At 45.6% G+C, this 24190-nt stretch overlaps 1 protein-coding gene across 1 annotated transcript in view; it reads right to left on the reverse strand.

Annotated features, from left to right (window-relative positions):
• ATP6V1C2 (ATPase H+ transporting V1 subunit C2) overlaps positions 1 to 24190 on the reverse strand; it is a 369892-nt gene that overhangs the window by 236595 nt on the left and 109107 nt on the right. The window lies entirely within an intron of this gene.

Genomic DNA, 24190 nt, shown 5'->3' on the forward strand with positions numbered 1-24190 from the left:
AAGCACTGGAGGAAATGTTACAAAACTGCATAGGTGTTTCCCAGTGGTGTGCTTTGGCACTGTTTGCAATCCTAATATATAACTGGGGTGCTGATGGTATTACCTCTGCCAGTTTCTGGGCTTGCCAATGCCACGCCTCACTCAGACAAAGCTTACTCTGGGCTGTGGGTGAAAGAACCCTGGGGCATATTACCAAGCAATAGCGATAATTATCGCTATTGCTTGGTTAGAGACAAAATTTTACCTCTGAGCTGTGGCGATTTTTATCGCAAATAAACCTTGGTATTACCAAGGTTTATCGCAAATGCGATAAAAAACGGCCGCAATGCATGAATATCGCTGAAAAGTCAGCGATATTCATGCATTACCGAGCTAATGCTCTTAGCCATGTTATCCACCTCCCATTGGATAACATGGCTAAGAACTGCTCAGGGCAGGTGTTAGCTTTTGGAGATATTCGCGCTGAGCGCGAATATCTCCAAAAGTTGGTAATAGGAGATAGCGATGTTAGCGACTGTTTCCAGTCGCTAACATCTTGGTACGCCCACTTAGCATGTCATTAGTGATAAATATCACTGACATGCAAAGTGGGGCCCAGGATGGTCGCTATCTCCTACTAGCTGTCGCTAACTGGTGTTAGCGACAGCTAGGTAATAGGTAGATAATTTTATCTACGCTTTCTTGGCTTTTAAAGCCAAAAAAGCGGAGATAAACCCCCTTGATAATATGCCCCCCTGTGCTGACGCCGAATGCTCTATTTCCATGAGTGAAATCGAACTCGCCAATCATCTGTTGCGTAATATACCCAAAGCAACCCATCTCATTAAAAAACGTGCAGATACTACGCCATCAGCTAGTGCACTAAAACAGAGGCATTGCTCTACATACTTATTTGTCAACATCAAAAGAGGCTAAACACAGGATTGAGTGACAGTTTCCCTACCATCGGTGACATGTCAGCAGAGCTAGATTTAGTAAAACACCAAACACAATTTAAGCACCTATAAACAAAATAAAACCCAGTTGCAGTGACACACAACACATCCTACCACCAGCGACACTCAATACACTCTGCTAGCATGGGTCAGACACACATCACCACCCTCCTCGCAGGGACACACAACATATTCTGCCAGCACAGACACACAATTCACATTAGCCTCAACTGCAACACCCTCACAAAGGAGGCCCTCAGACCCCTCCCACTATCCACAATTAATGGGACACAGAACACCTGCACATTGTGCCATTTGGTTTTACAGTGTTGTTGGTCTGTGCATGCTCTACAGGAAGGCAAGAGTCTTTGGCTTTGCCTATGCCTATTTGATTTCACATTCAAAGTGCACATTGGAATGCACGTGTTTCCTTGCTCCCTCTGCCCTTCCTCTTTCCATACTTACAAAGCTTTTAGGAGAATCTCATTTCTGTTTCAATTCGGGAACAAATGTTGTTTAGAATTTGAAACCACGTTGCTTTCAAGTTGGGTTTTCAGATATTAGGAACCTGAATTGAGGAAGAGGAAGCTATCCTCAGGACCGGGATAGTACATCAGTACAAGGTTATGCAGATGTCAGTGTGGTGTTTCAGAAAGCTGATCATTAAAGAGAAATCATTGATCCTAAAGAAAACAAACATTCTGGCACAGCATTACAAGGACCAGATCTTGCCTGGCAATAGTAGGCCAGACATCACCAGAGTACGGTTATGGAGAAGTCGTTCTGCAGGGATGAAAAAGGGGGCAGACTTTTGTCATCTTTCTTTGCATTAGCTTCATGTAACCTGAAGCAGGTCTACACTCACAATAGGGAAACGGATTACGGTGGACGTTTCATGGTATGCTTTTTTCTCATCCCTGCGCTGAGAAGACCAGTCCTAGCTAATCTGAATGAATCAGATAAGTTCCGTTCTATTGACACTTGACTATGTACTAGAATCCATCAAGTTATTTAGCCTTGTTGGCATCATGCACAATTGCTTGACTCTCCAGATGATCAACAGAATGATAGGGCAAAGAACTTTATGGAGCTGGTAGACAGCTATAGTCTCTAGAAAAAACACACAAAAGGGAGTGCCTCACGAATCCAATAATTTTATTGAAGATTTTGTTTTCTTTTTGTTTCTTCTCTCCTCCTGTCATGAAATACACATAGTTCAATGGTGTCAATGTCAATGTACTCTTCTCCAATATCAAAATAACATGGGAGCCGTGGTATGAAGTCTCAAAACAATTCTCTTTAATACAGTCATAGTCATATGAGCGCACATATCACTCAGGGGACTCAAAGCGCTAACCAAAACCATAGGAGAGAAGGAGAAACAACAGCAGAAGAGATCAAAAGAGCCAGGTTTTTAGCCTTTTCCGAAACTGGCTATGGCCAGTAACCATACGTAACTGCAGGGGAGTGCGTTCCACAAGGTAGGGGCGAGACATGAGAAGGATCTACCACCATTCCTGGCGGTACGGATCCTGGGAGGGGTGAGGAGATATTTGGTTCCCGATATGAGGGTTCTGTTAGGCAGGTACCAGTTGAGTTTTTTTGCCAGGTAACTTGGCCCGTTCCCATGGATGGTTTTGTGTAACAAACTGATGATCTTAAAACAGATTCCTGATAGGGAGCCAATGGAGAGCTCTCAAACTTGGAGCTGACGGGGACCGCGACAGTAGATTTAGTACTAGTCTAGTGGCAGTATTTTTTAGCACCTGAGGTTTAGTAAGAAGCTCTTTGTTGATGGAAGCCATCAGGGCATTCCCGTAATTGAGCCGACTGATGATTAGACCCTGCAGAAGCGTTTTTCTTGACTCAAGTGGGATCCATTGGAAGACCTTGCGTAGGCTTCGCATTAATCCACAGCACATGCCTGTTACATGATTGACATGGTCCTTCATGGACAGTTTGTTATCGATCATCATTCCTAGGTTGCGAACTACGAGTTTAGGGGTAGGACAGGGGCCAAGATTCTGAGGCCACGAGTCACTGGACCAGTATTCATTGGACTTCCCAAAGGGGATAATCTCCGTCTTACTGGCGTTGAGCTGAAGGTGGTTGGTTTGCATCCAGGTGCTGATATGGGCCATGCAGTTTATTAATCTGAGTTTAGTGTCAGATGAATCTGCGCCCAGAGCAGTCAATAGTTGTGTGTTGTCTGCATACGCCACTGTGTCGAACCCGTGGGATATGATCACCCTTGCTAAGGGTGCCACATAAAGATTAAAAAGCATGGGACTCAGGATAGATCCCTGGGGGACTCCCTTATCCGCCATCAATGAAGTAGAAACATCTTCTAGGGCCATAGATTGTCAGAACCCAGGGAGAGTATCAGGTGATGATGTTTTTTTAGCTAAATATTATAAAATAAATAAAGGAAGCTGCCGCCACAATGTGTACAAAGATGTCGATGACGCTAAGATGCGATCAACCCTCGCCGCGTCATTGCTCTTTTATTAACTTATCCCAACCCCTACCTGTTTCTTTTCCCCTCCCACCCAGAATCATGTCCCTGTTCTCTCTGTACTGTACTATCAGCTGAAATTAAAACAAATATTAAAAATGAACCTTTAGCTCTTTCTTGAACAGGCAAATGGGGCGATCTGGATCTTCAAGGAATAAAATTCCACATATCAGTGGCACACCTTGAAAAAACTGAGGTAGGATTTTATGATTTGTTGAAGGACTCAAAACCTCCAGAGACAGCAACTCCTGACTGCTAAGGGTAACCACTGGAGCATTTTAGAACAGGAAAAATGTACTCATAGAGATTAGTGCCAAGCTCTAGCAGCACCATGTCAGGCAGATTTCTAAGGGGCCAGGTGAAATGTAACTATCCCAAATTGTACGGAATTATGGCAGTCTAAGGCACAAAGAACTATGTATTGTACTACATTTAATAAATCAGGATCAGAAATGAGGGACTTCATTTCAGAAAATAGCCTGAATTAATGTTGGGCACTTTTTGCTTTGCTTAAATTGCCAATCTCAATCCACCTTGATGAACATATCCCCTCCCTCATGCACACTGGCCTGCTTTATGGCTTGCCTGTTCAAGAAAATCCCAATGAAAGGCAAGGTAAGTAAACAATTTCATTTGTACATTACTCCTCAGCACTCATGTCACACACCTCCCTCCCCGACCATCTCCTGATAGGAACATTCCAAACAATTCACACCTACACAAATATTAACCATCCTCCCTTTTTTAGAGTTTATAATGAATACTGTTATCTTATTGCCCTGTGTTTTTTAAACTATACCCCCCATTTCAAGCTCACTGGTAGCAGCACTTGACACCAGGAGTAAGCATCTAATGTGGCAGGACATTAAACTGGGGCTTTGGCAGTACTTGTTGCAAGCAGCATAGATGCTCATGGTGTTCTCGCTGATGCTCTAGAATGATCCAGTGGCCAACAAATGGAGTGGATGCTGGATGTGATGGTCTGTGCCAAATTGATTCCTTCTTTTCCCTGAGGAGGGCCACTTATCTGTCTGGCAGCCTCCTATATGACATCTCACAAATTCTACAGTCCTTTATGGAGTGAAATCCAGGAAGACACCCCCTCCCAGAAACATAGTGGTTGTCATTCTTAGACATCTTAATCCCACTGGTTGGGCATTCATGAAAAAGTGGTGGCATAGTGGTCAGAAAGAAGAGGGAGGTGAAAGCACTTCAAGGATATCAGGAAAATACAGAATATTTTCCTCAGAAAAAAGTTCTCAAAAGACAGGAAACGTCTCAAGATGTTGAATAAAGGCAACCAACATCAAACAAATGAGGTGTTAATATTCAACAATTTTAAAAAAAGGACGATATCGCGGACAAAATGCCTAACTGTCATCCTGCTGGCCATTGTTGGTCCCTTGCTCATTGCACCATCAGGATTCAAGCAAGCCGGGCCGATGAGGCTGAAATGCCAGAAACCGGTCCCCGGAAGCTTGTTTCCTTCCCAGTATAAGAATTGGCTTGGTAGTTTGGTTTGCCCTGTTCCCATCATGCACTGGGACAGGAACAGACTAATTTGCATGTAGCCAGGTTCTGAGCTGGGATGGTGCAGTGAGCTAAAAAACGGTGATGGATCAAGCCCTGATCTTTGGACTGGGTAAGAGTGGTCTGCTTAATTCAGACACTCTGTTCATCACCACCCCCTTTTCTGAATCATTTTGTCCACCATAAGCGTGGAAGGGTATACTCAGATGTGAGTCGCTTGCTCATTGCACCATCAGGATTCAAGCAAGCCGGGCCGATGAGGCTGAAATGCCAGAAACCGGTCCCCGGTAGCTTGTTTCCTTCCCAGTATAAGAATTGGCTTGGTAGTTTGGTTTGCCCTGTTCCCATCATGCACTGGGACAGGAACAGACTAATTTGCATGTAGCCAGGTTCTGAGCTGGGATGGTGCAGTGAGCTAAAAAACGGTGATGGATCAAGCCCTGATCTTTGGACTGGGTAAGAGTGGTCTGCTTAATTCAGACACTCTGTTCATCACCACCCCCTTTTCTGAATCATTGTTGGTCTTGGGCCTTTCTACAGGGTCATTCCCAAACATTTTGCCTTCACTCCTCATATTTTGTGCTGAATTTGTTTTGTTGGCCTTACGACTCTGCCCACTTTTCCACTGCTAAAGTCCTAAAGTGCTTGTGATCTGTCCTAAAGACATGGTAGAATCGGCTTATACCCAATTGGCATATTTAATTTACTTATAAGTCACTAGTAAAGTGGCACTACCTGTGCACAGGCCTTGTAAATTAAATGCTACTGGTGGGCCTGCAGCACCTATTGGGCCACCTACTCGTGGGAGAGGTGTGGCGCCGTGGCCAGGACGACTGACGCTGGAATCTGGGGATCAGGGTTCGATCCCCGGCTCCAGCGGCAGGTTAGCCCAGCACCATGCGACTCTGGGCAATAGCTTGCTTAATCTTCCCGACGGCCCCCAGCGCCTAGAGACCCTAACGGGTGATTGTGCGCTATACAAATGTGGATTACAAATGTGGATTACTTACTTAAGTAGCCCTTCAAACATGTCTCAGGTGGGCCATTGCAGTCTGCATTTGCAGTTTTTAAACAGCATTTCAACCTGCCAAATAAACATTTTGCCAGGCCCAAACCTCCCTTTTTAATACACATAAGTCATCCTAGGGTAGGCCCAGGACAGCCCACGGGGCAGGGTGAAGTGTATTTAAAAAGAGGTACATGTACTTTTTTATATGCCTTGGTAGTGAAAAACCCTGAAACTAGATTTTCACTCCTGCAAGGTCTACTTCTCCCATAGGCTAACACTGAAGTTACCTTATTACATCTAATAAGAAATAATTTCCATAGGGAGCCGGTAACCAATTCATGTTGGTGACTTTAGAATTGTAATGAAAATCCTCGTTCATGGTGAAGTCAGTTTTTAAATTATAATTCTGAAAATGCCTTAGCCATTTAGTGACTCCAGATTGTCCCTGAGACACATGACTGGGTGTAGCTGACAGTTGAGCTTTCTTATTCCTCCTAGAAAACCAAACACAATAGAGGGCATAGATGTGCCTGAAAGGGCCTGTTTATTCCTCCCAGAGAACCACACACAACAGAGGGCATAGGTGTGCCTGGAAGGGTCATCACTTGCAGGATGGGAGGGTGGAGCTGGGCACAGACCTACTTACACTTGAATAGGCTGTATCCTGCCTCCACACAAAGGGCTGCAACCCCCCTGTAGTTAGTCTGGAGCCAGGACAGTGAAGGCAGGATGCCTGGGGACTTTAAAGGGAAACTTTAGAAGCTTCTTCCACTTTAAGGAAAGGCCTAGGTATAAACTTTTGACCTCATACACCAACTCTTCAGTACACTTCTGCACCTGTGGACACTCTGCCAGAAAGAAGCACTGCTGTGCTGCAGAAAGGAGTGTCACTCTGTTGGACTGCTGCTTTGGAGGACTGCTGCCCTGCTGCCCTCTTGCTTTGGTGAGAAGGACTGGACCTGCATCTGTTGAACCCAGGGCCCCAGAGTGACTCCAAGGGCTAGTTGGCCGGCCTCCTGAGTAGAGCCTCAGGGACAAAAGGCTACAACAATCTTGAACCCAGAGCATTTACTCTGCCATCTGTGAGTCCTACTCTGCCAAGTAGTTCCACCCAAGTCCTTGGCCCTTGGAAGTCAGCCTGAAGGTGCTCTGCCAGCCCATCTGTGGATCCAGCAGTCATGATACATCTCCTCTGCTGCTTAGCATAATCCCGAGTAGAACCAATGCATTGCCTCTGCTGCGAGGGTTCTCTGAGCGCTAGGACTCCGTATCGACTCTGCAGCCCGCATCGAGTTTATTCTATTTCAGTGCGCCTCCTAAGGGCATGGTTGCCTTTGCGCCCACATCAGTAATACGGCCAGGATGCAAAGACATAGCGCTTCCCTCACTTGCATTTCGGCCACACCCCCATGCAAATAAGGGAATGGTCTCCCTCAATAGTGCTGGCACTACATGTGTACCAGTGCTATCAGTATTACAGAAAGGGCTGCAGAAGAGTCTGCGGCCCCTTCCGTAATACCAAAGTCCCCCAGATGCATACAAAGCTGGTGCACACGCCTGTTGCGTCCCCAGGGCGCTTTCTGTAATACTACCCCTAGGTATAACTAAAATATTTATTTCACATCTCAGCTGGGAAAAATGCAAGAAAAAGAATTCAAAGTAACTTTCCACGTAATCTTTAAAATATGAAATAAGGGTGAAATCAGATTGGAGATAAATTAACATTATGAAAATGTACTTTTGGCTGCCTTAGGCAGAAGCAGTTAAAATCCGTTCTGCCGCTCATCACACCTCCAGAAGAAGCCTTTGCTAGAAAAAAGAAGATTACTGATAGAAGATGACCCAATGACTCCTTACTCTTGCTTGAACCCCCCCATTTGTGATGTTTTTCAAGGTCCAGGTAATAGGCATCTTGTTTGCCTCCTCCAGGTACACAAAAAGAAGAAGGACCCATCACTCCAAAAAGGATCAGCTGTCCACAAAGGAGAGATCCTACAGAAAAACTTGACCGGAAAGTGACCTAGGGACTAGAAAACTGGCCTGAAGACCTGGGACTGTAGGAAGAACCAGAAAATAACTTTCCAGCATTTGGAGACATATGGGACCACATCTGAAGGACTGGGATAAAGTGCAAAGGTTGTTTCACAGGAGGGTAAGAAAACCAGGGTTGTCTTGGTTGGAACTTTCTGCCATGCAGAAAATGAGTTTAGAGGGACCTTACAGTAAAAGTTTCCAACCTCATGGAGCCCTGATCTGCTACAGCTTCAATCCTTGCCGCACTCAAGGATTTTGAGAAACAAAAAAGTAGTTGAAGGTCAGATGTCGCCCCTAGCAGTTGGCCTCCATCACATTTGTAATGAAGTACCCTGTCCAAAAAACTCTAAATCCGGCCGTAAGTCCTGAGATAAGACCTTGGACAGGGTGAGGTGGCAAATCCATCCCAGTGACAAAGCAACCATGGCGGAAATCCTGCTTTGTCTTGCACAGAGTTATTGGTGCAAAAACCAACAGCGAAAGCTCAACTACAACATGACCAATGTCGCAGGACCCTCACTGGTGCGCCTCCTTATACTGTACACCTTTTACCTTGCACTTGCTCAAACAACACCCTTTACTCCTTGCACTCTTGTCTTGAACCATAAGCTCCCTTTCCCTCTTGTAACAGTACAAATAATTTTACCTTTTATCTAGTGAAAAGCTGTTCACCATGCTCCAGTAACAGCCATTCAAGGAAGAGGTGCAGCAGTGCGAGCTTCCATCACACAAAGAAAGATCCAGGACAGCCGGCAGCACTGGGCTACAACACAGGTCCAAATGATGCCACTACAATCCACAATAAAGTGCTACAGTGAAAGATTCCTTGCGTGTGAGAAATAGGTATGAACCACTTCAAGATCAGGACACGAGGCACTATGCAAGGCATTGTACAATCCAATGCAAAATCAACACATTTTTCGCTCTGAGATTTTCCAAAGTCACGTTTCTATTGTTTGGGGTCATTTCCCCCTATGAATTGAAAAGGGAAGCATGCGACTTTTCAAACAATTACGCACCATTTTATAATATTTTTAGAACTCACATACTTAATCTTGACTGGGCTAGTACCCAGGTCAAAAATCAGTCATGGCACCCACTCTTTTAGTTAATTGTAGTTTAGGAGTCACGGCTGGTCCTGCAGTCCCCAAAACAACAGGGTTTAAACTCAGTTTCTGTTGAGCCCCAAATGCTAAGTGCGTCTATAAGGCAGTAAAAAAAATGCTACGTGAAAAGGTGTTGTGCCCCAATTACTGAGCATGGCCTTAAAGTGCAGCTGAGGAAGAAATCAAATACGCAGAGATGATAAGCATGAAAAAGTCCTGATGAAGTCAGTGACATGGAAATACACTCTCACTGTCACCGTCCTCGGTGTAAATTAATAATCAAAGGATGTGGAAACAATATACCCTGAAAACTCCTGCCCTCGCCTGCTGCTCCCTGCAGAGGAGCAGTGCAGGCTGGTGCACCAGCCTCTCTTCGTGGGTGTATCTGTCCTTGAGGAAACAGCGGGTTAGCAGCGAGCATTTCAGAGCAGGAGCTGCCAGCTCTGCCTGCAGCCTGCTCTTTGTTGGGCCATAGGGTTCAAGATTGTGAGTACACTTAAGAAAAAGAAGTCATCTACTAAGGGGCATATTACCAACGATTAGCGATATTTATCGCTAACTAGGCTTAGCAACGAATTTTTATCGCTAAGCATCGCCGGAAATTATCGCTGAGATAACTTGCTATTAGCAAGGTTTATCTCCAAAGCGATAATTCTTCCGGCGATAGCGTGAATATCGCTGAGAATACAGCGATATTCACGCATTACCGACAAAATGTTCTTAGCCATGTTATCCACCTCCCATTGGATAACATGGCTAAGAACTGGTCTGAGCAGGTGTTATTTTTTGGAGATATTCGCGCTTAGCGCGAATATTTCCAACGCTACGCCTGCCTTGTTAATAGGCGATAGCGACGTTATCGACTGCTTTCAGTCGCTAGCAGGTTGGGTACGCCCACTTTGCATGTCATTAGCGATAAACATCGCTGACATGCAAAGCGGGCACCAAACCGTCCGCTATCGCCTATAAGCTGTCGCTAACATCAGTTAGCGACATCTTGCTAATGGGGCGATAGAATTATCGCCGCTTAGCGGCCGAAAACGGCCACTAAATCGGCGATAATTGTCTATTGCCCCCCTTGGTTATATGCCCCTAAGTTAGCAGATTAAATATGGCTAATAGTGCCAACGCGGACAACGGATATTCAGGAAGGTTTTTTACAGACGAGCTAAATTTCCACTATTCAATAATAGAAATACAACAAGACCGTACATGAGTTTCCATTTCGTGCACAGATGTTCTCACAAAAGCGAGATATGCACATCCACGGGGTGTGGTAGTTGTAGTCAAATAGTTACCCTCGGTTGGTTATCCTCCTCTTTAGGCAATTAGTTAATTTTGTCTCCTAAAAGTTAATTTATTCAGTTCAAGCACTGACAAAGCCAGCATGTCTGCCTTTTTTATAAGTGAGGGTGCTCCTTCCTTAATGTGTATGGTCGTGTGAATTGTGTGAGTAGGCGGTTCAAAATGAGTCAATGATTGGATGAATGAGGGAGTAGCTGAGTGTATGGATGAATATATGGACGACTGAGTAAATGAATGAATGGCTGTATGGATAGTTAAATGGGCTAGTGCATGAATGGATGACTTGGTTAGTGCATGAGTGGTTGAATGAGTGATGAATGAATTTCTGCGTTCTGTGAGTCACAGAGAGAATCAGGGGTCTCAAGAAGCAGTTGCAGAAACTCTGCCGCTGGCCGCGCGACGCGAAGGGGAGCTAAGCGAAGACAGCATCTTAGTCCCACATTCCGCGCGCACGCCAGCACTGATCCGCCCCTTTCCGTGCTCGGCCTATGGACACAGGCCTCAGGTGTGGGGGGCGGCCCCGAAGGAGTTCAAAACCAGCGCGGCAGCGAGGCTCGGCCTTTCCTGCCGTCGCTCCGGGCTGCTCTGCGCTTCTGGTCTTCTTCAGTTACAAGAGGTATGGGTCATAACGAAGCCTCCCCCTGGCCCTGTCCCTGGGCATGACCAGGTCGATGGGGCCCAGTGGTTCGTCCACGGGGGGGTTTTGTGTGGCGGGAACGGGCTCAACCGAGCATTATGATGAGTGTTTCTTTGTTCAGGCTGTAGCGCAGATTTTTGCGGGTCACGTTCTAGCAGCGGGGCAGGGAAAGAATGTCTGATGATACGGGATACGTGTATAACGTTTTAAAAGTGCCGATTGCAAAGTTTAATTAGGCCGGTGAAGGCGATTTGCTGGGGGAGGTAGCTCAAGGATAGAGCGCGGCGCTTAAAACGTTCTGACTTCAATGGCCGCGTAGGTAATGTTGGGCGCCACTAAGGATCCGATGCGGCGCTTAAAACGTTCTGACTTCAATGGCCGCGTAGGTAATGTTGGGCGCCACTAAGGATCCGATGGCGGCGGCCGCGCGTGGTTGTTAATGGCCGCCCTAGGAAGCGCAGTGTGATAGGACGCCATTTTGGACCTACGGGGATGGAACACATAGAGTCCGTGAGCACAACGGGTCGAGTGTTGCCAGCGATTATTGTCCCATCCAGCTGCAGGGAGGTGGGGCAAAAGGAGCGGGTGCGAGGGATCGGGGGGGGGGTTTTGCTCCAGCCGCGTTGGTGCCCCCTCCGCCCTCTCGGCTACCAGTGGCGGCCCGGACCCAGAGTAGTAGTGTAGCGCGATGCTTGGGCCACCGTCCCATTGCGGGGTGCCATGCCCACAAAGTACTAATATTGACATTCAAGCCCCTTTCCCCGTGGCTTTCTCTTCGGGTTCCCAACTGCGGGCATGTGGGGTAATTGGAGCGGGTTCGAAATAGCACTCACACCCACAGGGCCGGACAGACTACTGGGCAGTTTGGAATGCTGCCGAGCTGGGGGCTGATTTCACTGCGGTGGGGGCTGATTTAGTTCATGGAGACCTGCGTGTGCTTCGAAATAATTAAAGCAAAACGAATTTCGTTTAGCACACGCAGGTCTCCATGAACGATATCAGCCCCCAGCTCAGCAGCCTTCCAAACTGCCCGGTAGCCAGTCCGGCCCTGCACACCCATACAAACAATCTTAAAACAAGCCACATCTGCACAATGAGGTGGATTGCCAAAAAAAAGAAATGTTGTGCATTATTGTTAGACCTGGCATCTTTTGTTGTGGTTTCCCTTGTCTTTTGGCTTCTGACCTGTTTTTTACTGTGTACTGACTTTTGTTTTTGCTGACTTTACTACTCTGGGCACTAGACCACTGCTGACCAGTGCTCAAGTGAAAATGCTCCGTGTCTAAAGCCTGATGGTAATTGGTTTCTCCATGATTGGCATATTTGAATTACTAGTAAGTCCGTAGTACAGTGCACCATGTTTGCCCCGCAGCCAGTAACTTGAATGCTACTGGCGGGCTAGCCGCACTGATTGTGCCCCCCACATCAGCAGCCTCACAAACCTGTCTCAGGTGTGCCATCGCAGCGCCTGTGTGTGGAGTTTTAAAATGCCATTTTCTACCTGGCAAGTGCAGTTGCCAGGCCCAAACCTTCCCTTTTTTTTTTACATGTAAAGCACTCCTAATGTAGGTCCCCTGTAGCCCACTGGGCTGGGTGCAGTGTATTTAAGAGGTAGGAAATGTATTTGTGAGTTTACATGTCCTAGTAGTGAAAAACTGCTAAACTCTGCTAAACTTAGTTTTCATTACTGCAAGGTTTATCTCTCCCATAGGTTAGCATTGGAGCTGCCTGGTAACATCGTACATGTGTATCTTCCAATTGGGAATAGAAAATTCTGGTGTCTCTTGACTCACAATTTAAAAACACATCTTTTAGAGAAGGTGCTTTTTAGATTGTAGGTCTGAAAATTACATTTTCAGAAAGTTGCCATTTTCTTACTTAACCATTCTGTGCCTCTGCCTGCTCCTAGAACACATGTCTGGGCTGTATGACAGTTGGGCATTGTGAATTCACTCTAGACAGTAACACAAGGAGAGAGCAGAGGTGTGCAATTCATATCCTGATTGCCAATCACCAACCTGATGAGAATTCCTGAGCTAGAGTGATGGGAGGAGCTGACCCTCACACCTGAATTGGGCTGTGCCTGTCCCCACACAAAAAAGTCTCCATCCCCGTAGTGAGTCTTTAGCCAGGGCTAGGAAGGGCAGGGTCTGGTGCACTACAAAGATCTTTATTTGAAGTCTCTCTACTTGAAAGGTTAGAATGGGTATAAGTACTGGACCTCTGATACCATATCGAAGAAACACTTCTGGCCTGAGAACATTCTGCCAGAAAGAAGAGCCACTGGGCTGTCAGGAGGGACTGACACTTTGCTGTTTGCTTTCTTGTGTTGGCCTGCTGTCTGCTGCTTCTGTCCTAGGAGTAAAAGGACTGGACTTTGCTCTCTACATTCTGCTTGCTAAAGTTTCTCCAAGGGTTTGAGTGGAGCTTTCCTCCTGTTGGAAGTATCAGGGCCATCAAAGATGTTAACTATAGTGCCTGGGTTTATCTGCTGAGAGCCCTACTTGCCAAGTGGTACCAATTCCAGTTCCTGGGCCCTTGGAAGTGAGTTTCCGGGCAACATGAAGAAACCAACGCCGAGGAACTCCGGAACCAGTGCCTGTCTGCAATTCTGAAGCTGTGCAGCTGCCTGCTCCAAAACTGTGGACCCCGCTCAATGCCTCAACTGAGAATTACAATGCAGGCTCTGACGACGCCTCATCACCTCAGAAGAAACGCAACTAAATCCCGAGCACAATGGCACCAATGTCCGTGACACACCGCTCCGACTCCGATGCCACAGCTGTGGCCCAGTTGTTCAACCTTGATGCAGCGAAACTGAGTCCTCGTGGCTTGACCGCCAACTTCTTCATCGATACTGTACAGCAGTAAGAAACCGGGGTGTGGCACATGCAACCGACGCATCACCTCCCCTGAGTCTTGCATCGTCCCCGGGCATTAGTGGCTCAATGACCCTGCACTGCCTCCAGGAACCGACACCTCACTTGCTACAGCAGTGGTTCCCAAAGTGTGCGCCGCGGCGCCCTGGTGCACCGTGATGAGAAGCCAGGGGCGCCGCGGCGCTGTGCAGGATGTAGGTCGTGGAAATTGCAGCCGCAATTCCTTCCCCTCCTTTGTGCTGCCAGGTCACGCGATCCTCGCACTCTGCATCTCAATGACTCTGCGCTCATCAGCCCCAGCACCATTACTCTGTAATTACTGCTAATGGGCCCAGATGAGTGGTCACTCCTAAGGCTTAGGGGTCCCTTAGCCTTCCTTACAGGAGGTGATTCTGAACGGAGTAAAGGGAAAGAGCTGGGTGGACTCCCTGCCTGCGAGCGAGCGCCCTCCTCCTCCTCGGCTCACAACGAGGAGCATATTGGTGCCCCCACCTGCTGTAATTTTTTGACCCTGCTGTTCTAAGCACCCAGCCTCCTCGCCATTGTCCGCTTCAGGAATTTCTATGAGAGTTGGTGTCTCACCACGTGCCGGGAGGGGGGGACTACTCAAGCCGTCTTCGCTAGAAGCGCCCTGTCCTTCCTTCTACAGGTGGGGGTGAGGGGATACATTTGCCGCACTCATATGTCCCTGGTGCTTGTCATGGGCCCGAAATCTCTCTATGACAGAAGTGAGCATAGAAAACTATACTTCGGTCGTGGGCATGGATCAAAGATTTGCATGTTCCCAACCCCGATATACGTGACTTGCGGCTTGCACATTTTAACCTTTCACGCAGCGTGCATAGTACGGAAAAGCAATAGATGTAGCCTTAGAAGAGCTGCCATCTACATCTTGCTGTTGTAAACAAAACAACAATAAACCATCCGTCTTTCCTATCCCTGCTCCTTCAGCCACGCCACCCAACTAACAAGCAGACACGACCACTACTTACAAAACAACTCACTACTTCCCCTTTTCAAACCCACTCCTGTCATTCTATCTATACCACTACTAACTCCACTAAACAGTAAACAAACAAGCAACCAAGAGCACAATCCTAACACAACTAATGCACAAGAAAAACAATCGTACTCATTTACTAATCTTACGTTCCGGAGTTGCATGCTCCTCGCTGCAAAAAAAAGTGCTCAGATGTCTTTTCAGAGGTGTTTATGTGCTATAAAATACATTTACAATTATTGCAAATTGCACCTAAAGCAATGCGTTTTCTTAAAGCGTGTTCACTATGATGGTTCCTGGCACTGTATAATCGAATATTGTTCCATGAAAAAACAGTACACTTTTTAAACACTAATACTAATAGCACGATTCACTTATCTGAGCACGTGCAAGAACATTATGCAGATGGGCATTTTTTGAGCATAAGTAAGTACAGGTTATTTGAGACATTCAGGGCACAATCCTCGAAGAGGGTTAAAAATTATCAAGATGTGACTGGATGTGCAAGCAACGTGCTCGGTACAGCGGAGAGCAAGCTTCTAATCTAAGGTACTGCTCAAAGGCAAATACGCTCATCTGGCCCCAGCTTTCACATTCTGCACTAGCCACAGTTTCTGCACCAATTTTAATGGGGTCTTGTATCCCAGGTTTTCTAAAGTAGAAGCCTGAACCAACAGTTCTCAATTGGGACAAGACTGTGTGCAACGTATACATTCTACTGAAGGTAGTGATAACCCCACTTCACCACAGTGATAATATTCATTGCTTTCAATGGAAACAAACAAGTGCAAGAACTCAGCCAATGGGCTATGGCAGTGGTTCCCAAAGTGTGCGCCGCGGCACCCCGGTGCTCGGGTAAAAAAATGGTGGGGAGCCACGGCCAACTGACAATTAGGTCAAAGGAGCCACGGGTCAAAAAAGTTTGGGAACCACTGTGCTACAGTGATGCCTCACCTCCTTTGCACAACGCACCATCCCGAGCTCCAACGTGTCAATGACCTTGTCCAGCAGTAAGGAATTGAAGCACCACCTACTTTTGCTCCACCTCATCTCCCCTGCACCTCACATTGTTGAGTTTTGACTTACCCAAGGTACTCTGCTGGGGTCTGCCTGACTCGTGTATATGGCCAGCATTCCCTCACCGTTGGACTGAACTTGAGGATTTGTCCTGGTCAAGCGCGACTCAATAGCCCAAGTCTGAGCTATTGTTTCTTAAGAACGAGAACTTTGTTTAATATTGAAAACTTCATAACTTGATTTGTGTGTTTTGAATTTTTGGCATTTTGGTCTTGTTTACTCAGAAAAATATTGGCTATTTTTTAAACTGGTGGGGAGTACTTTCGTGAAGTTTTCACTGTGTTACTGGGTGTGTGTGTACAAATACTTTACACACTGCTGGCACAATTAAATCTAAAAAAATACATTTAACACCCGGAGGAGTCAATGTGGGACCTCCCACCATATCTGAGGGGTCAGGGTATTCCCACCCTGCCCCTTTTTCTTTATTTTCTACCTTTTTGGTGGGACTCGGCTTCAAGCCGAGTCCCAAGGTGGCTGCCAATACTTCCTGGTTGAAATGTTCCCAGCCAATTACATTTTAATAGGATTTGTCATTGTTGAACCTCGATTATAAAATACTGGCCAAGGTCATAGCAATTCAATTGTCTTTATTGATGGAATCTATCATTTCACCAGCACAGTCAGGATTTGTACCACATAGATCCACCTCCCTTAATTTGAGGACCTTGTACACTGTTTTGCATAGGATTGACCCTTCCACGCCTGCTGCCGCTGTACTTCTGGATGCTGAAAAGGCATTCAACTCCCTCGAATGGCCTTTTTTCCTGTCTGTCATGCGTCGAATTGGCATGCCGGAATGCTTTGTCTCTACAGTGGCTCTGCAGTATACTAGTCCTACCGCCAGACTGCGCCTGAACGGCACTCTCTCCGACCCTTTCACTTTGTCTCGTGGCACGAGGCAGGGGTGCCCTTAATCCCCGCTACTTTTTATTCTGGCCATGGACCCTTTGGTGCGCCAATTTCAGGAGAACCACTTGCACCGCAGCCTTCAATTTCGAACGGGTCCCCTCTTAATTTCACTGTGTGCCGATGACACTGTCCTATATGTTAGGATGCCCCATATCAATCTGGAACCCCTGATTTTGGAAATCATTAGGTTCGGCAAGTTTTCTGGGCTCAGTAATAACTGGCATAAGTCAGTTATTTTCCCTCTCACCACTAGCACTACTGCCTGGACTTGCGAGTTTCCGCTGGAATGGTGCAGCAACGCGGTTAAGTATCTTGGTGTTCATGTCCATCTCGATACGGCTACGATGATTAGACTTAACTATGGCAACGCGATTAGCTCAATGGAATCCCAGATTGTGAAATGGCTACTCTTTCTCTATCTATGGCTGGGAGAGTCACTATAATTAAAATGGTGGTCCTGCCCCGGTTTCTCTATATTTTTAATAATATCCCCATCCCCCATAAGAAGACCTTTTTCTTGCAACTGCGTACGTTATTACTGCGACTAGTGTGGGGGGATAAGGCTCCTCGAGTCTGCTGCCAGACCCTGACTCTGCCGTAAGATAGGGGGGGGTTCGGGGTTCCGTTTTTTTATTTGTATTACTTGATAGCACAATGTTGCTACGCTCATGTATGGTTTCACCCGGACGCACGTGTCCCGTATTTAAAGCCGGAAGCGGATTTGGTACTCCCATGCCAGCTTGCCACTATCCTCCCTACGGGATTCCCCCATGATCCGCGAGATATTCAAACTGTCTCTACCACATGTTGGGCATGGGACAGATTGCGTAGGTTGCTGGGACTTGAGTCGTACTCTCCTGAGTTGCCTCTGCTTAACCCTTCTCTGCTCCCAATAACAGGGGAAACCTTGGTCCAACGCACCCTGGAGAAATTCCACATTCGTACACTCAGAGATTTATTCCCTGAGGGTCACGCCTTTTTGATATCGGAAGAAGCCCAATTCAGTGATCGCTCCTTTATGGACACCTTTGTTATGACTCGTGTTAGCTCCATACTTCAAGCCACTTTCCCTCCCTTCCCTTCTGCCCCTGAGCCGACCCCACCACTGACGTTGCTGATACAGAGCCCTACTTGTGCGCATTTGGTCTCAAAATTATACAAGCAGTGTTGTGCGCTCCGGCCAGTGTCTGACAATAGAATGTACCACACTCCTGCGCGCTCCCATAGATTAGATCACACCTGGCTCCATCACTGCCAGAAATGCTTGTCTCCCTTTGACGATTTTGCCCACCTCGCTTGGACATGTCCTAAGATACATCAGTATTGGACCCTCGTCCACTCAACACTGGGGGACATGCTATACATGCAGCTTCCACCTACTCCTGAGATTGCACTGTTGGGTTATGTGTCTAACTTCCCTCGGAAGGTCAGAAAACTGGCGGCCTTGGGCTTCCCAATGGACCCCACAACATTGCAATGTTGTGGGGTAGCAGAAGAGTCCCCACTCTGCAGGCATGGCTCCGGAGCTTGGCGTTTTGCAATGTAAATTGTGAGGAGTTTTCCACTTTAACCCCTAGTTCGTCCTGACCAGTGGATATGTGGGGTCCGTAAGGGGCCTACATAGTCAGGCGCAGGGCGGCGCAGGACTCTGAGGTGGCTAGTGGCATAGTCTCTGAGGGTGGGGCTAGGTGTCCACTTTTGGTTATATGTTGGGGGTAATGTCTGTCATTGATTATAGTTAGGCTGTGGGGGTTTAGGTTTAAACCTATAATAACTGATAAAACCCCTCTGAAAGAAAAATAGCCCTCACCGGTGAAAACATATAAACACTGAAAAAACACCTGCACAACCACAAACTAAATGTCATTCAAAGAAAGGATAAAAAAGTGAAAGAGTCATTTTGTTCTTACTGAAGGGGTCAATAAAATGTAACTTTGTTATACAATCTAGCAGTAAGAAAGACTGGCTAACATTATTCTGTTTGTGTTTTGTTCTTTAGGGGTGCCACTAAAATATTGTTTCTTCTTCCTTTTACTTTTTTCAGTTTTATGGCCTTTGGTCTAAAGATGCAGGGTTTAGTTTCACGTTTTAGGTTTAGTTAATTATTTTATAAACTCTAGAGAATCAGGACATATCAAACTCACATTTGATATTTTGGCTGCATTTGATTCTTTCACTGATAGGTAAAATGGCTAGTTTCATAAAAATCTTTCCTAATATGTGTCATCACATTTGCCCACAGAGAATGAATGGGTAAAAACCCTTAATACATCAGACCATAGTTTCTAGTGGGTCAGTATTGATAGTAGGTGAATTGCCAACACCTCAGGCTTTAAACAATAAATGCAAGGTATAGTGACAAGTATATATATCACCAAGCATCTGGGATAGTGGTGAAAACGTGACACCAGACTTTTGGAAAACATGGAACACAGTGTCACTTGTTCTGCTCTGCAAAAAAGGTTCTTTCCAAGTTCAACAAAGATTGGAGTGATATTGTTTGTATTTGTAGTGATTCAGCTACGTATATAGAAAATTTGTGTGATGACCTGTCAAAATTGATACCCGAGCTGAAGTGATTCCCTGTAGGAGATCCTTGCCACTTGTTAGATGGTATGCTGAAAGCATCTTTACAATATTCAGAGTTAATGAGGGATGCTATTGACTTTTTAATTCATTCTGGTGCACTGTTTTCTTATGCCCAGGAACTAAAACGCAAATATTTATCATTTCGTGCTTTATGTGGCATCAAAGAAGGAGTCATCCCAACTGTGCCCCTTAGCTGACGGTTCTCAGCCCATGGGGCTATGAATGCTGAGAGGGCCTTTTCACTGAAGTTTACATCGGAAGGAAAGCGCGAGCGCACATGACCAAAGACTCACTGAAGAAGTAGTGTATGGTGTACTACAATAAGATTAATTTGCAAAAATCTCCTTGGACCTCATATACACTATATGTACACTGTCTATATACCATGTTCTTTCAGTGCACAAAGCAAGCAATGATAAAAGCAAAACGTTCCATAAACACTGTGAAAACATTTTTTCTGTTGTTTTTAGTGGCGTGTAAATGTGTAACCACTGATAACAACTGTTTTTTAAGATATTAAAAACACTGAAAAAACCCCACCAGATATTTATCAAAAATAGAAACTGAAAACAGGACAGCCTAATTATAGTCATTGTTGCCTCACTGCTGTCAGGTTGTTTTTTGATTACTGTGGACGATGATGTCTCCTTCTACCTTGAACCGCTGTGTTGTTTGGTCTCTTGAGAAATGTATGTCTTCAATATACGGCTATACTTTACCGCTTGCTTCCATTGATATATGTGAACGTACCATGCTTGGTTTGCTACATAAGAAACTTGTTACTATCACTGTTATGACCTGCATTGTACCATCGCTACAATGCCTGTATGTCAAAACTGTAAAATAAAGTTTAAAATATTTTTTTTTAATAGGATCGGCGAGTCCACTGCAGGGACTCGCGCCCCCAAATATCTATTTTTTTTAACTTAAATATCGCTGAAACTACTGAAATGATTTACAATAATTCACAAAAGCACGCTTTCTGGATCAATATCTAGCTGTCTGCATTTAGTAGATCGGACTGTAGCCGTGTTAAAAAACATGAGGGATGAGTACTTGTTCAACTATCTACCAGTTTCAACGTCTTTCAGTGAGTCTTTTAGGATGGATGGTTCTAAGCTTAGCAGTTTAATGGTGATTCTGCACTTAGCAAGCAATGGTATCAGGCGAGCAGCCCTTTCAAAAGGGGATGTACCAAGTAGGCATACACCGGATGATTTGTCAATGGACAGATCTGGCAATACAGATGCTGAGTACTGTACAATTCGTCAAGATTCCCACATTAAGAGAAAGAAAGGTACCATACCTAGGATAACTGTTGCGCCTGTTATCAATTCTATGAATTAGAAAAGGGGTTATATAAAACCAGTGAAGTATTTGAAATTGAGGAAGATTGAACTAGACATTACTAGAAGACACAACTGTCAACATACATGCTGAAGTCCATTCTTTCACTGTTATACTGGAGCCACAATCAAACTCTTGCTGTATTCTCATAGTCAACGGCACCTAAGGCATATGTAACCTAATGGTGCTATGGAGCTGTGAGGTTTTTTACTGCGCACAACTCTGTATCACATAATATAGAAGTATGGTAGATGCCACAGGCTCCTCAGGAAATGAAGACCAAGATGGATTATATGAAGTGAGGAAATGGGGTGAATCATATGGTGTGGTTATGAGAACTCAGGGTGTAATACACTACCAACCCTTCTTGGAGCATTGAGGTTTTGTTTGTCAAAGCTTAGCTCACCCTGGGTACCTGTGGCTCAAAGCAATTGAAGAAGAAAGAAATCCGACACCAATTTATAAACATATACAGTATTTTAATGAATTTATGAGCACCAAATTGAAAAAGATTCACCAGAGGGTTCCAGAGATATAGATTTTTAAAGAAACAGTAAATCACAATCTTACACTTACCCATGAACAAGTATTGGCAAATTCAACTAATTTGACACCAACACGTTTTAAAGAAACTTTTGTCAAAGTGGAATGCAGTTACTTAGAGTTACTTTGGATGACCAACTTCAGCAGGGAGCCAGTCAAGAGGGCCAACAAGGTCCGAGGAAACAGTTACCTCGAAAAGAAAAGCAGTTTTCAGTCCAGTTCCAGTGTCAGTGGCCCCTTGCTGAAGCTGACCACTAGACAGCCTTCTGCCCAGCTCGGTAGACATGCCATGAACTCCTAGGACAGGTAACAGTAGAGTCCTGCCGCGGTAGAAGGTGTTACCTCCTCCTGGACCGCACCGCGGTCTTGATGCAAGGAATAAAGGTGCTGAAGATGCTGAAGATGCTGTGTGTTTGACGGCGGGCTACTAGGGGCCACTCCTAGGTCCACAATCCTGGTGGGTGACATTGACCACAAGGGTCGACATCCCTCGAAGTGCTCTTGGCCCAGCAAAAGTCCAGTTGCCACTGAACAACTGGTCACCGGGCACAACAAACTGAGCGTTTTCCTTCTTTTTCCGATAACTCACATTTTGGGTGTCTAAACTGCACTCAGACTTGGATGTAACTTTTGAGCATCAGGTCTCTGGCTCCTGGGCTGTACTGCAATGAAGAGCGATGATCCGGTGATCTTAGCTACTGACTTGCCCAGAAAGGCTCCTTCAGCTTTTGTAGCCCTATGCTGCAAACAAGAAGTCAGCCAACCGAATCTTGGAGTCTTTGCTGCTGGATGGGCTCAGCGGAAGACTTTTCCACCAGCAGATCACAGCCCGCACAGTCCTTTCCTTCTAGCCCAAGAAGCAGCAGGTGTAGTCCAACTTCGGCGCAGACTCTTCTTTGCCAGTTCCAGGGTCAGCAGAGCAGTCCTTCTTTGGTCCTCTTCTCCAGCTCAAGTAGGATCTGAGTAGTCAGTGCCAAGGCTGCCATTTTAGTGTCCTTAGAGGAGGTCGCAGTTACTAGCCACTCAGCTTGGCTCCCTTGTGCCTGATGACAACTTTCTGTGCAGTGCATCTAGCTATCCCAGAGTGAGTGCTTTATTCTGCCCACTCCAAAGATGGCTTAAACTCTCTATTGGTGTGTGGAGTTTGGTAGCCCACCCTAGATGTGTGGCTACCTAGGGCTTGTGTGGCTACTTAGGGCTTGCACGCTCCTGGAAAAAAGGTTGGGCCAGTGTTTCTACCATCTCTGTCCCTGATACCAAACCGTCTACTCAGACAAAAAAGCGGACTCTCTTGAGTGTGGTTACCATGTGTCCTTCAAAGGTGGCTTCTCCTTTGAAGCTCGCCTTTTGGGCTAACACTCCATGTGACTTCCTTCCAGGAGGAGGTAACACCTTCTACCGCGGCAGGACTCTACTGTTACCTGTCCTAGGAGCTCATGGCATGTCTACCGAGCTGGGCAGAAGGCTGTCTAGTGGTCATCTTCAGCAAATGACCGCTGGAAAACTTGGGCAACAGAGTGGCAACTTTCTAAAAGTTGCATGTGGCAACATTTTATATTAATTTTGACTTGTGCATTAAGTTAGACTTAATGTAACAAGTTGTTTGATACCTTTGGTAGTCCTATTCAGAAGCTAGCACAGCTGAGTTGTCAACGTGTAACTCTGTACTCATCAATGAGGCTAACAGACTCTCTCACAGTAAGAACAGCAATTGCAGGTTTTTACTTCCAGAACATGTTAAACACATGCTTTATTTTTTAATTTGCTACACCCTGCCTTAGGACTTGATAGGCCTGCTGTTGGGGTGACTTACACACATTAAAAAGGGAGTTTGGGCTTTGTCATTGCTTAAGGTGGCAAAGTCAAGATAGCAGTTTTAAACTGCTCTAAACGTCTGCAGTGGCAGGCTGGGAGTCAAGTTTTACCTTGTCCCAGTCAGGGTGACACAAGTGCTGCAGTGTCTGAGGGGACACTCTAAATTACAGGCCCTGGGTACCCCCGGTACCATATACTAGGGACTTAGAAGTTAGCTTATGCCATTTGGGCATAGGCCAATCAAACATGCACGTTCAAGGATCAGGGCACTGGTAAGGAGATGTGGTTGGTAGACCTCTGTGCACTCTCGGAGTAAAAAAAACAGCAGAATCAGTCAAAACATTGGGTGTGACCATACAAAAAGTAGCATTTCCTTACATTTTGTCATTTTATTTCAAATATGGGTGCCTGTAATTCCAAATATTTCCTGAGCCTGTGGAAATGTTATACATTTTGCATTAAAAAACAGGTACCCTAATCCATCCAAGACTTCTTCTGTGCCAGTGCATACAGATTTTGTACAGATAATAGCTTGGACAGGTGTACCCATTTTTCCAAAGCAAGTCTGATCAGGGATGGTGTTGTTCTATTTGTGTTAGATGGAGCAACCAGAAGGCTACCTAGAAAAGACACAGTGCTTTCAAGTACAAGCAACCTCATTTACTGCAGCTGCAACACCAGAGAGTAGCTTTCTATATCCAGCACTATAGTATGTTCAGTTGTACACAGTTTCTTTTCCCACACCATATAAGACATCTACTTTGCTTTCTCCAACATCCATAACATCACTCTGGGATAGATGCACATGCACCCCTGAAACATCTAAAGGTATTTTGATAATATAATTGTCTTTGTCTGGAGAAATCTGCTCATTAAAATTAAAATCAACGTTATCTAGAAATATAGGGTTAATTCGATTCTGCAGAGCACTCTATAGAGGCACTTCCAACTTTTGGT

This window comes from Lissotriton helveticus, chromosome 6 (assembly GCF_964261635.1).
Source record: "Lissotriton helveticus chromosome 6, aLisHel1.1, whole genome shotgun sequence".
Classification (NCBI taxonomy): Eukaryota; Metazoa; Chordata; class Amphibia; order Caudata; family Salamandridae; genus Lissotriton; species Lissotriton helveticus.